This window comes from Eschrichtius robustus, chromosome 5 (genome assembly GCF_028021215.1).
Source record: "Eschrichtius robustus isolate mEscRob2 chromosome 5, mEscRob2.pri, whole genome shotgun sequence".
In the NCBI taxonomy this organism is placed as follows: domain Eukaryota; kingdom Metazoa; phylum Chordata; class Mammalia; order Artiodactyla; family Eschrichtiidae; genus Eschrichtius; species Eschrichtius robustus.
The window spans coordinates 68288059-68303279 of NC_090828.1; positions in this window are offsets into that span (position 1 = coordinate 68288059).

Genomic DNA, 15221 nt, shown 5'->3' on the forward strand with positions numbered 1-15221 from the left:
TATTCAAATGAGAAAACCAATTGTCTGACTCCAAGATGGACCAGGTGTTGCAACTAACAGAAAAGGATTTTAAAACTGGCTATTATAAATACTCTCAATAAAGTAAAACAAAAACTTTCCAATGTCTGAAAATCTCAGCAAAGGAATGAGAAGTCTGAGCAGAAATAACACAATAAGAAAACCAAATGGTGTCTGACCTCCAGAATGAGGGAGTAAGGAGTACAGTGGACTGCCTCCCCAGCAAAACAATAAATTAAGTGGTGAAATTAAAAAACTATTTTCCAAAGTTTCTGGAAATTTCCCTAAGGGCACACAGCAAATGAAGAAATACACGTTGAAGAAAATCTACTAAATCTCAGTAGGAACAGCAAGTGTCTGTGGCATGTTAGCCATGACTTGCTAATTACACACATCAGCCCTGTATTACAGAAATTCTACCCTGGCCATGTGCAGCCAAGAAGATGGGGTCCCCCTCCCCAACAGCTCCCAGTCTGAGTTTATGGTTTCATTCCTGTAGGGGCAAATTGCTGACATTTCTCATCCCACCCCCACCCCCTCACAGCCCTGTGTTGCAGAAGTTCTATCCCAGGAAGCTGCAGCTGAGAACAGAGCTCTCTTCCACCACTCAGCTGAAATATTGGGACCCTGATAGCCCCTGCCCAGCTCTCTCATAGGGTAGAAGTTCTATGTCAGAAGAGGCAAAAAAAGAAGTCTAGGAGTTGCCATTCACACCCCAGTGCCACTCATGTTACCTCAGGGAAAACAGGTTACAGCCCCCAGCTCTGGTGTAGTGCTGCAGGAGAGGAGAGAGAGAAAGGAGATTATAAGGACAAAGATCTTCACAGCTCTGCTTGAAAGTACTAACTTTATTTGCAATAGAGAGTAGAGAACTTCATGCTCTGATACAAGCAAAGCATCAGTGCAGCCAGAAGTGTAATAGAGACAGCAAAGAAGAGCCCTCCTGTGATCATAGACAATTCTGTGCTCGTTTGCTTGAGTGCACCCATTCAGGAGTATTCACAGCAAGAGATAGGGCAGATGAGATAGCATGCCCCAAGGGACACTTGGAACCATCAATACAGGGCTGAGGCCACACTGGCATTAAATACAACCTCTGACAAAACACTGATTAATAATAAAGTATTTTGACCCAGAAGCAACTCATAGAAAGCCAGATTTAAGAATAAAATTACACTCATCCCTAGCAGTCTGGAAGACAGTGTGTATGCCCAAGACTGTGCCTTTCCAGGAGAAATCAGAGAGGGAGCCTCCAATCTCCTAGTCTCTGGCTGAAGAAGGACCCAGTGGGTGGGAGGTGGAGTGGGGTGGGGAGAGTAGAAAAGTAGACTCCCTGAACTATGATATCAGCTTTCAGGTCCAACGGTGAAAGGTAAAAAACTAACTGCCTAAGGGGATTTAGTATTTAAGCATAACCTTTGACAAACAAGTGGCTTATGTTGGCCCATGGGCCATCACTAGGTAACTAGCCTAAAGAAAAAAAAATAAGGAAAAAATTCTGATTAGGGATATTGTGAACTGCACACTGTAGGGGAAGTAAACTTTGTAAAATTAGTTCAGCCAAGTCACAGGCAAATAAGCAAACAAGAAAACAACAGTTCCTGAGGGGATCAGTCCCGGTCACTACAGTAAATTATCAAAAATCTCCAGTATTCAAAAAACAAATATGAGACATGAAACAGGAAATCATGACCCATACATGGGGAAAAAAGCAGGCAATGTAAATTGCTTTTGACAGGCCCAGATATTGGACTTAGCAGACAAAGGCATCAAAGTAGCAATTATAGATATATTACAAGGCTAAAGGAAACCATGCTTAAAGAACTAAAGAAAAGTATGATGACAATGTTTCTTCAAATGAAAAATATTGGTAGAGATATAGAAATTATTAAAAGGAGCCAAATGTAAATTCAGGCGTGGAAAATACAATTAAAAAAATGAAAAATACAATGTAAGTTCTCAGCAGCAGATTTGAACTGTCAGAAAAACAAAACAAAACAAAAAAGAATCATCAAACTTGAGGATACAACAATAGAGATCATGCATCAGAAGAACACAAAGGAATAAAGAATAAGTAAAATAAAACAGAGCCTCAGAGGAATGTGAGATTTCATTAAATGTACCAACATGTATGTAATGTGAGTATTAGAAAGAGAGGAGAAAGAGAAACGCACAGAAAAATAGTTGAAGACCTAATGGCTAAAAACTTCCCAAATTTGGCGGAAAACATTAATCTATACCAAGACACTCAAAAAACTCCAAGTAGGATGAATATAAAACTTTCCACACACAGACACACCATAGCCAAAATGCTGAAGCCACACCCAAGAGAAAATCTTGAAAGCAGCAAGAGAAAATGACTCATCATGTACAAGGGAACCCCAATAAGATTAAAAGGGGAATTCTTAACAGAAACAGTGAAGACCATAGGACTAGGGTGACATATTCTAAGTGCTGAAAGTAAAAACTGTCAACCAAGAATTTTATAGCCAGCAAAGCTAATTTTCAAAAATGAAGGAGAAATACCGATTCCCTTATAAGCAAAAACAGGGAATTTGTTATTAGCAGAACTGCCTTATAAGAAGTACTAAAGAAAGTTATTCAAGCATGAAGCAAGTGACACCTGCCAGTAATTTGAAGCAACATGAAAGAAAAAAGAGAGAGCAACATAAAGGTAATTATTTAGGTAATATACAATGATGGTATAATTGCATATTTTTAAAATCTTTTATCCACTTGACTGATTTAGAAAGCAATTGCGTAAAACATTATGAATGTGATTGCATTGCTTGGCCTTACAGAAATGTAATATATTTGACAATAACAGCACAAACAGGTGGGTGGGAGCAAAGCTGTATTCCAGTAAAGAAATAACAACACATAGTAGCTTGAATTCACAGGTAAGATAGAAGAGAACCAGAAAGGGTAAATAAGAAGCTTAATATAGCAAAGTATAAACATACATTTGCTCTCATTTCCTTTCAGCTTCCTTAAAAGGGTATGTCCTGCTGAGTTCGTTAAATATAGACATAATGTGAATAGCATTAATAGCCCAAAAAAAAATTGGGAGGGAGTGGAACTATATAGTAGTAAAATTTCTATATTTTACTGCACATGTTAGTATAAACTAAAGTAGATTGGGATAATTTAGGGTGTATATTGTAAACTGCAGAGAATTTGCTAAGAAAATAACTGAAAAATATAATTTAAAAAATCATTACAAAAACTAAAATGTCTCACTACAAATCTGTACACTTAGGAAAGACGAGGGAGAAAAATCATGGGACACATAAAAAACCAAAAGCAAGATTACAGCTTTAAATCCAACCATATAGATAATAACAATAAATTTGATTGTTTAAGCAATCCATTCAAAAGACAGATTTTGAGAGATTAGATTTTTAAAAAAACAGACAAACAGATCCAACCATATCCTGTCTATAGGAGACACATTTTAGATTCAAATATACAAGTAGTTTGAAAGTAAAGGGATAGAAAAAGTAATACCATGAAAACAACTGTAGGAGGACCTTCAAGATGGCGGAGGAGTAAGACATGGAGATCAACTTCCTCCCCACAAATACATCAAAAATACATCTACATGTGGAACAGCTCCTACAGAACACCTACTGAACGCTGGCAGAAGACCTCAGACTTCCCAAAAGGCAAGAAACTCCCCACGTACCTGGGTAGGGCAAAAGAAAAAAGAAAAAACAGAGACAAAGAATAGGGATGGGACCTACACCTCTGGGAGGGAGCTGTGAAGGAGAAGTTTCCACACACTAGGAAGCCCCTTCGCGGGTGGAGACTGCGGGTGGCGGAGGGGGGAAGCTTCGGAGCCACGGAGGAGAGCTCAGCCACAGGGGAGCGGAGGGCAAAGCGGAGAGATTCCCCACAGAGGAGCGGCGCCAACCAGCACTCACCAGCCCGAGAGGCTTGTCTGCTCACCCCCTGGGGCAGGTGGGGGCTGGGAGCTGAGGCTCGGGCTTCAGAGTTCAGATCCCAGGGAGAGGACTGGGGTTGGTTGCGTGAAAACAGCCTGAAGGGGGCTAGTGTGCCACAGCTAACCGGGAGGGAGTCTGGAAAAAAGTCTGGAACTGCCCAAGAGTAAAGAGACCATTGTTTTGGGGTGTACGAGGAGAGGAGATTCAGAACACCACCCAAATGAGCTTCAGAGATGGGCGTGAGCCACGGCTATCAGCACGGACACCAGAGCCAGGCATGAAACACTAAGGCTGCTGCTGCAGCCACCAAGAAGCCTGTGAGCAAGCACAGGTCACTATCCACACATCCCCTCCCAGGAGCCTGTGCAGCCCACGAGTGCCAGGGTCCTGTGAACCAGGGACAACTTCCCCGGGAGAACACACAGTATGCCTCAGGCTGTAGCAATGTCAGGCTGGTATCTGCCGCTGCAGGCTTGACCCATATTCCGTACCCATCCCTCCCCCCAGGCCTGAATGAGCCAGAGTCCCCTAATCAGCCACTCCTTTAACCCCCTCCTGTCTGGGTGAAGAACAGACACCAGAGAGTGACCTACACGCGGAGGCGGGGCCAAATCCAAAGCTGAACTCCAGGAGCTGTGCGAACGAAGAAGAGAAAGGGAAATCTCTCTGTGCAGCCTCAGGAGCAGTGGATTAAATCCCCACAATCAACTTGATGTACCCTGCATCTGCGGAATACCTGAATAGACAACGAATCATCCCAAAATTGATGCAGTGGACTTTGGGAGCAACTGTAGACTTCGGGTTTGCTGTATGTGACTGAGTAGTTTCTGATTTTGAAGTTTATCTTAGTATAGTTTTAACTGCTTGTTATCATTGGTGGATTTGTTTATTGGTTTGGTTATCTCTTCTTTTTTTTAATCACTTTTTTATTTTTTGTTTAATATTTTTTAAATTTTTTATATTAATAACATTTTATTTTATTTTATTTTATTTCTTTCTTCTTTTTTTCTCCCCTTTCTTCTGAGCCAGGTGGCTGACAGGGTCTTGGTGCTCCGGCCTGGTGTCAGGCCTGAGCCTCTGAGGTGGGAGAGCCAAGTTCAGGACATTGGACCACCAGGGACCTCCCGGCCCCAAGGAATATCAATCGGTGAGGGCTCTCCCAGATGTCTCCGTCTCAATGCTAAGACCCAGCTCCACTCAATGACCAGCAAGCTCCAGTGCTGGACACCCCATGCCAAACAACTAGCAAGACAGGAACACAACCCCATCCATTATCAGAGATGCTGCCTAAAATACTAAGTTCACAGACACCCTAAAACACACCACCGGACACAGTCCTGCCCACCAGAAAGACAAGATCCAGCCTCATCCACCAGAACGCAGGCACCAGTCCCCTCCACCAGGAAGCCTACACAACCCACTGAACCAACCTTAGCCACTGGGGGCAGACACCAAGAACAACGGGAACTACGAACCTGCAGCCTGCAAAAAGGAGACCCCAAACACAGTAAGTTAAGCAAAATGAAAAGACAGAGAAATATGCAGCAGAGGAAGGAGCAAAGTAAAAACCCCTCAGATTAAACAAATGAAGAGGAAATAGGCAGTCTACCTGAAAAAGAATTCAGGGTAATGATAGTAAAGATGATCCAAAATTTTGGAAATAGAATGGAGAAAATACAAGAAACGTTTAACAAGGACCTAGAAGAACTAAAGAGCAAACAAACAATGATGAACAACACAATAAATGAAATTTAAAATTCTCTAGAAGGAATCAATAGCAGAATAAGTGAGGCAGAAGACAGATAATTTTTTTTGTTCTAATTACCCAACTTTGTCCGAGAAATGTTTATCTGTGTTATAAGGTATTAAACAGAAATCAGAACATAGGCATAAAAAGAGATTAAATTATCATTGATTGTAAAAAAATGGGCAGATTTTTAAGTACTCAATATAGAAGGCATATATTAGCAAGTACTGATTTTTATATATGTGTGTATATACATGTTAGTGTATGTGTATTATTGTAGTAATGGAATCACAATTCATTGGTTAAAAAACAGTTATAGTTACAAATAGGAAATGCCCAATTAAAACAATGCAAAGTAAAATCTCGAATAATTAGATAATTAATAAACGATATTTAATGTATTTAACTTGCTATTTTAGTAAATTAATTTAATAATGTAATCATTTAATAATTAAAGTAGAAGAAAATATGGGTGTGTATTTGATTTCAAAAGGCTGAACATCCATTAAAATTTTTAAAAAATATACCAAGAATAAGACTGATGGATTTAGCTATATAAAATAACATATTTCTAAACATTAATAACAACAGATAAAAGAAAATCAAAATTTCTGAAAAAAATGTCTTAAAATGTAATAGACAAAGACTTTTCCATATATGAACAGAGCATATACAAGTCAATAAGAAAATTAATAAAAACTCCAGTAGAATAATGTGAAACAATAATAAGTATTGCGTAGAATACATCAATAACGTTAGATATATTTCAATGTTTTATCTCACAAATAATTAAAGAAATTAAAATTAAAAGAGAAATAGAAGTCTTTGCTTACCAAATTATTAAAAATAGACAAAATAATGCCTGGGCAAATATTCCATAAAAGACCCTCTGTCCCTAATAGTAGGTATGTAAAAAGTGCTTTCTCAAGAGTAATTTGGAAATAGGTGTTAAGAATATTTAAAAATATGTATTCCACCTGCTTCAATAGTTACACTTCTAAAATTATTCTAACAATAATGTAAAATTGTTATTTGAAATATTCTCATTTCAACCAGTAGTGGAATGGTTAAATTGTATTGATGGCAGCTGTTAAACCTCATAAAAGTGTTAGAAATTACATTTCTGAGGACCATTTCAACCTATGGCATATTTATATATAATATAGTATTAGATGGAATAAACAGAATTCTATTAAAATGATGACAATTTATGCGAAGTACACAGTAGAATTTTCTTAGATAACTTTTATTTAACCAACTCACTGGATTAACTCAATACTACTATTCCCTCCATAAAATTAGTCACAGAATTGCACCCCACAGAGAATGCTTGAGGTTGTTAGGCTTACTACTTCTACTCTCACCCTTTAAACTGTCTGCTCACCAAACATGAGTTACGTAAGTGTTCAAAGATCTCTTTATGCCATTTGAACTTACAGTTGTAATTAAATAATTTAATTAAATTTTATATAAACTGATAGAATTAGAATGTGAAAATAAAGTGTTATTCTGAAAAAAACAAAACTGATGGCTTAGAAAGATTAAATAATGGTGAATCTCTAAAAACAGATTGTATTTAATGACACACAGGTGATAAAATATTTTTAAAATGTGGGGTAAAGTAAAATTTTAAAATAATTCTCACTCAGATTATACACATCTTTAAGTTTTCATATCACTTTTAAGAAACCAGTACTTGAAATTGTAGACCATACAGAACAGATTATATGAAAATACCTTCAAGGATGAGATAGTCATAGGAAAAGTTTTGGTTCCATGTCAAGATATTACTAAATATTTATGCCTTTGTCTTTGTTTTCAGTTAAAATAAACCGTTTTAGGTATGTGTGTGTCATTTTGTATGACTCTCACTCTTCCTGACTTTTTCAATGATCACACCAACAGTCAGCTGTGATCACTCATCAGCAGTATCCTGTATGATCAACAGCCAGTGGGACCCTTGCTGTCTTAATGCTGTGTATGACCCAGGAACCATGACAGAACCCTAGGGGAGATAGGAGATTTGAGGAAGAACCAAAGTCAAGTTTGTCTGCCTGCCAGTCTGGTGAAATGGGAACTCAAAGTCATAAAGGAAGAATAGTTGCAGACAAAAAAAAGAAAAGAAAAGAAAGAGCAGTATTTTTTGCACATCAGAATGTGTGGCTTGAAGAGTGTAAATATGCCAAATATCGAGTGATTATTACAAAGCAGGGGGCTTTTGAGTCATGTCTATTTTCTCCTTCCACAATTAACATACATCACTTTTATAAACAGAAAAAAAGAGCAATGTATTATCAAGGAATATAGTAATTCAATTAGGAACTTAAACCGTACTGACTGAAATTCATGTAATTATGTTTTGAAGTAAAAGCCATATAGAAATAGAAGTTTTAAATAATTTCTTTACCTTTGGTATGAGAAGGAGAAGACCAAGTGTTCCTGCTATGACTGTTTGTGGGTACATGTGCAAAAGGGGCAGGGTTGAAGGTTAGGGAGGAGGGAGGTGGGGAGAGAGCGGGAGACTCTAGTCTAGAAATCAGCCACCCAATAAGAGAAAGTTGGAATGACTCTTCTAGAATACAATATAAAGGGAGGAGGAGTAGATTTTCCCTTTCTGAATGTTGGCTCATTAATAAGAGTTAGTTCTTGGCACATAAGCATTCCCAGAAGATGGAATATGTCTTTCTCCTTAAATTCATATAGGCTACCCAGAAACTCTTAAGTTCCTGGAATTTTTATTATAATTTTCATATAAACAAGCAATCTTTTTGAGATTATAGTTCCTGGTAATGATCTCTATGGATGCCATCAAAACATACATTTGCACTAGAAGACGGGATGAAAGAAATGGGAAAGACATTTTCTTAAAGATATGTTTTTATTATAATGCTTATTTTTCTTTATTCATTCACATTGAGTATTACAGCGCCATTAGTAAATTGTTATTTTTATGAGTCTGTTTCACTCAGGAAATTTCTTAATTCATTACATTTTATTAGATCAGCAGTAATGAACCAAAAACAATATCATTTATTTTTATTACTACTGTAGGTTAAATCACAATGATTTATATAGCCAGATTGAAGCAATGACTGTGTAATTACTCTGTTACTGTCAACGATATATTTTTCTTAAATAAGACACTTTAACCACATGCTAAGCTGATAAATATAAAAACTTGTAAGTGGAAATACAGTAGTAGACTAGCCACACAGTCACCGTTTTGTACTGATGGTACGATGGATCTATTCTGGATGGTGGGCATGACTAATGTAAGGCAACAGGCAAAACGCTGGTATTAATGAAGTGACAGTGATGGGTCTCTCCACATCAGGATACATGGTTTGAAAATGTTATTATTGTATCAAAAATACAGTGGGCTCATTCCCTTAACTATAAACTGAATATAACCATTCCAGAGAGACAATTGTCTGTATTTTTCTTTTTCTATGTATGGAAAGGACCATTTTCTAAGCATCTATGACCATTTTCCTTTAATGTCTTACAGTTCCTAAAAGTCATAGCGTGTTAGTAAGTGTTCTTTCAGTCCAGTCTCCTGAAGCCTTATGTCACTTTAATTGGTCCTGTCTTCAGGAGAAGTAGAGAATAGCTACTCTGGCACCTGTATTGTAATCTTTAAGCCACTTGAAGACATCAAAGAATGTTTTCCTTTTCTGAGTAAAAAAAACCTCTATTCAAATAGAAGATTTCAGTAACTAAATGTTAAGGACTCAAGCCAACAAGTTTTGGGGATTTTATTAAAGTTATATTAATATTTGCATCTATCATGAAAGAATTACCTTCAAAATATCTAGAAGAAGAACAGTTATGGGTCTACCACTTATTATCCACAGTCTGGTGTACAAAACCATCGAAAGCCAAACAATTAACTCATTTGGCAGCAAAACCTGACCAGAGCAGTCGTGTGCTATTGACAGTTTTTATTCTACTTAGTGTGATTAATCAACTATTTTGTTACAGTTTTATTAATGTGCTTGATTATAGAATGTTGTCATAGAACCTGCTGTGAGTCTTCCCTAATATGTAGTGAAGGCACTATATTACTTTCCAAAATTGAAAAAAAGAAAGTCTTTATTCTGAAACACAATGAATCCAAAGGTTTTGGATAAGGGGTTGTGAATTTGCTTTGGAAAGGTGAAACGAAGTGTTCTAAGTAATGTTATTCTAAGCTATTTTCCCAGTTTCGCTAATTTTTAAATATTTCATTTTTTACTTCCTAACTTTTCCTCTACCCTGTCTGGTTAATTCAAAACCATAATGGGCAATACAAAGTCAGGTAGTCATGCACCTTGTTACTGGTCCTGAGATAATATGAGGATGGCATTAACACTTCATGTATAGAGGTTACAGCAGATGGCCTCGTTATAAGCAAGATCAGAAATATTTTGTCCAAAAATTTTGGAGAAACTGAGATCAACTTAGAGAACCAAAAGGGAGATGAATGTTTTACATTTAGAAATCCATCTGACAACGAAGCTTCCTAAAGTAGGAAGAAAGCATATAATCAGGTTCTTGGTGGTATATAAATTATCATCATGCTCTCAAAATACCCTCATTCTGGTTTCTTGGCTACTTTTAACATTGGGTAGCCTTTTCTTACAGAGTTATTTCATGTTCCAGACTATGCAAAGTTAAGTAATTCCTTAAGTGTGATAAGTCACAGATATTTCTCTTTATATATAGAAGTAATACTATTTTGGAAATAGTAGTTATTATTTTTTAATTTTTCTTCCAGTTTTATTGAGATATAATTGACATACAGCACTGTGTAAGTTTAAAGTGTATAGCATAATTACTTACATACATCATGAAATAATTGCCACAAGTTTATAGCATCTCATATAGACACAAAATGAAAGAAAAAGAAAAAAATATTTTTCTTCGTGATGAGAGCTCAGGATTTGCTCTCTTCACATACAACATACAGCAGTGATAATTACATTGATCATGTTGTACATTACATCCCTAGTACTTATTGATCTTATAACTGGAAGTTTGTACCTTTTGACTGCCTTCATCCAATTCCTTCTTAAATATAAACTAACATGTTGTACAGCATATTTCATTATTACTAATTTAGAGCACTCTGAGTAAAACAAATACAAAAACGTTCTAGCTCTTTTTTCTTCCTTTTCCTCTCTTCCATCTCTTTTTCAATTCTGTTTTGCTTGAGTTTCTTCAGGGGCAAACAATTTCGATTAATCACTGACAGCGTGAATATGACAGCAGAAGCTAACAAATATATGCGTAGTCACACCAAATGAACACACAAGAACCCAAACACCAAAAGAATGCTCACACAACTATGGACACGTTTTGTTAACAACAGAGACTCCACTTAACAAAAAAGGAAGAAATTACAAGCTAATTTTTAAAGTTTCAGTGATTTATGTACATGTTATGTCAGAATATAATTTGAAAGTGTAATGCATTATAAACTTTATCTCCATGGACGTTACTGAATGGCAGTTGCTCGTAGCAACCGTGCGTTCTCACATCTGTGTCTGTCTCATAGTCTGCTCTTAGAGCTCTTTCTCCCTGCCATAGGTGTGAGCAAGAGAACACCTGGTCCTTTCATTCTTTTTCTTCCTTCGTTTATTTATTCTGAGTGTGCCTAAGTCAGTACATGTCTTGAGGACTTGATATCATCAAGGCTCGTTACTTAAGTGAAAAGTGCCTACACCTGATAAGTTCAAAGAGAAGAAAGCCACTCCGTGTTTTCAGTATTTCATAAGAAACAGCACAGGGAGACAAAAATGTTCCTAAAGAGGGGCTGAAAACTTTTTAAGATGTTATTTTTGTTTTGTAACATTATTGGAAATGTTTAATTTATAAGCAATTCTTAATTCAATCAACTACCACAAGCTAATGATCCAAGCATTATAGGTTTGTCAGCATACAGTTTAACTTGTTAGGCTAATCTGTTCAAATTGTGGTTTCTTGTTTAACCTTTTTTCTTGTCTTTTTTTAGTTGGCCTATGATTTATGGCCTGTCAACCCCTGCATTTTTGAGGGATGATGCAATAATTATTTGTTGTATTTATTAAGTTCAATAAAAAAGGTTTTAAAAAAAATTTTTTTTAAGTTTTTATTTATTTATTTATTTATTTTTGGCTGTGTTGGGTCTTCCTTTCTGTGCGAGGGCTTTCTCTAGCTGCGGCAAGCAGGGGCCACTCTTCATCGCGGTGCGCGGGCCTCTCACTATCGCGGCCTCTCTTGTTGCGGAGCACAGGCTCCAGACGCGCAGGCTCAGTAGTTGTGGCTCACGGGCCTAGTTGCTCCGCGGCATGTGGGATCTTCCCACACCAGGGCCCGAACCCGTGTCCCCTGCATTGGCAGGCAGATTCTCAACCATTGCACCACCAAGGAAGCCCTACAAAAATTTTTTAAGAGTAGACCCAAAGAGAAAAACTCACAAGGGAAGTGGAAACATTAGGTTTATAGTTGGCCAGATAAGAAAAGTTACTAAAGACAATGAACCTTGAGGAATCCGAGGACCACTAGCATGAATCTTAAGGCAATCCCACCACAAAGCAGAAGTTACCAAGAGAGAAAGCATCTCCCATGTGCCGAATCTATGTTGTTACCCAGAATATACCCCTCTTTCCCTAGGACCATCCTCCACACACTAGGGAACAGATCTCTGGTTGGGAAGATTCATCTGCAGGGATAGAGTTCAGCCAGTGCAGGTATTGATGTTAAATCTAAAGGTAACATTTTATGGTACTTTAGGGACCTCTCATTATTTTCTACTGAAATACCCCTTATTGAATTAACAAAGGCTTTCACGACTTAATTCGAATCTGTGATTGCAGGAACAGAACCTAAAGCCTAAAGGGAAGTATCAACAATTTATGGGAAATCTTTAAGAGATCGAAAGGGTTACTAGACATAAAAGAAAATTTAAGTTAAGATAATCAGATAAGCTGATTAGTGTGAATACCATACAAATAGCAAAATTTATAAGATTTGAATTGTATTCCTTGGAACCTTTTATGTTTACAAGTTCTCTAAGGTGGGTAAATAGATAAAATCTCAGAAAGCAAAATTTCAAGTCCCTTACTTTTATTAGTTATTCAAGATATTAATGGTGTGTCTGATAGTTTTTTTCCCTGTAAAAATCAATGATTGTTTCAAAATAAGAAATGTAAGTGGTCAGTGTGTAGAATAGAATGACAGTAAAAAAATTAAGAACTGAGAAGAGTGGAAGGCAAAGGGCAAAATGCTTTATTCAACTGAATCAGCAGAAAGTGAGACTTTTAAAAGTTAAAATCCAGAATGAGTTTGGTCCAATTTCTCTATTTCTTCTTAAAGCCACAGTTTTCTTTTATCCTGGACTTAAGATGAGTAATGGACAGGACCTCCCATTTCTTCAATTCCTTGCCTGCAGAATTTGCTGCAGAATTACTTTTTCTCACTGAAGTCTATCATGTGTTACTGAAGGAAATAAAAATATGGCCTTATTGGCTGTGGAGAAAGGAAGCGGCATTTTAGAAGCAAGAGAGAGGTCAGCATTTGTGCTCAAGCGTGGTGTCACCATGTGAGTGGCTTCCAGCTGAACAGTTCTATCCCTGTTCAGTTGATAGCCCAACTCACAAAAGAAAACATCTTATTTCTGATACGTTCCATCTGAGGAGACAAAAGTTACCATTAACCCATTAGAAAAGCCACTGGCACACCTTGGTATTAAAAAATTTTTTTCAAAGTAAACATTATACTGTGCAGAGCCAAAAAGCTTAAGACGCGTCAAGTTCTGGTGTCCTGTGCGTTACTGCTCCTTACACGGGAGATTTCAAATCTTAGGCTTTCTATAAGCATTTCTAGATGTACGAAATGTGCTTCTGAAAAAGCTTTGTCAAAAATATAATTTAACAGTAAACTGTGTTTGTTCCTTTTTTAAAAAAAAAACTTATTTTGGTAAGAACACTTAACAAGAGATCTACCCTGTTAACAAAATTTTAAATACAATAGGTCTATAGGTATGATGTTGTACAGCAGATCTCTGGAGCTTATTCATCTTGCTTAACGGAAACTATACCCACTGATTAGCGACTCCCTGTTTCCTTCTCCCCTGAGTCCCTGGCAACCACCATCCTACTCTTTGATTCTATGAATTTGACTATTTTACAGTAGATACCTCATATAAGTGGAGTCATGCAGTATTTGTCTGTGACTTCTTTCACTTAGCATGTCCTCAAGGTTCATCCATGTTGTTGCATATTGCAGAATGTTCTTCTTTAAGATGGAATAACATTCCATTGTATGTATATACAGTATTTTCTTTATCCATTCATCTGTTGATGGACGTTTTAGTTGTTTCTACATCTTAGCTATTCTGAACAGTGCTGCAATGAACATGGAAATGCTGATATCTCTCTGAAATCCTGATTTCAATTCTTTTGGATAAATACCCAGGTGTGTGGTTGCTGGATAGCATGGTAATTCTATTTCTAATTTGTTCTTTGTACATTACTCTTAAGGAAGAGTCCCACTTCCTGAAGATTTACAAGACCCTGGAATATTGGCTCAAAATTACCTCTCTGACTTCATTTATTACCTCCCTTCCACATTCTGCAAATCTGAACACGCTTGTCTTTTTTTCTGTTACTTGAATGTATAACATTCTGTGGTTTCTCAGTCTTCATAGTGTCGTTCCTAGAAAAACTGTATCTTTCTCTTTCCTTATTTAACTCTTACTACAATATCCAGACTCAGCTTTCCTTGCAAGTCTGGGTTAGGTGCTCCTTATTCACGTCTACTCCTCCAGAGGTAGCACTAATCACCATTTATTGTAGTTGTCTTTTTGCATATTTTTAATCTCCTCACAAGAATCAAAGCACCATGAGATCATGGACCAAGTGCATTTTGTTTACCATCCCATGCTTGGTACATAGCATGTGTTCAATAAAATTTGTTTAATGGATGCACAAATGTCTGCTGCCACTGAAATAAGCTTAATTTGTGAAAATAGCTTTAATTCTTAGGATTTTATATTTGATGATGGAAGAGATGATTTTGTGTCACTTTTATTGGTAATAATAATGATAATATTAATGGCAGGGATAATAATAACTGTTACTAACTTTGTTGAGTTTCTACCACGACTAGACACTGTATTAAGAACTTTAATATAGTATTTCATCCAATCTTTATAACAGCTCAACAAAGTGGTATTACATTTCCCATTTTTTAAACTTAATTAATTAATTTATTTATTTACTTTTGGCTGTGTTGGGTCTTTGCTGCTGTGTGTGGGCTTTCTCTAGTTGCGGTGCATGGGCTTCTCATTGCGGTGGCTTCTCTGTTGCAGAGCACAGGCTCTAGGTGCGTGGGCTTCAGTAGTTGTGACTCACAGGCTCAGTAGTTGTGGTGCACGGGCTTAGTTGCTCCGTGGCATGTGGGATCTTCCTGGACCAGGGCTCGAACCTGTGTCCCCTGCATTGGCGGGTGGATTCTTAACCACTGTGCCACCAGGGAAGTCCTACATTTCC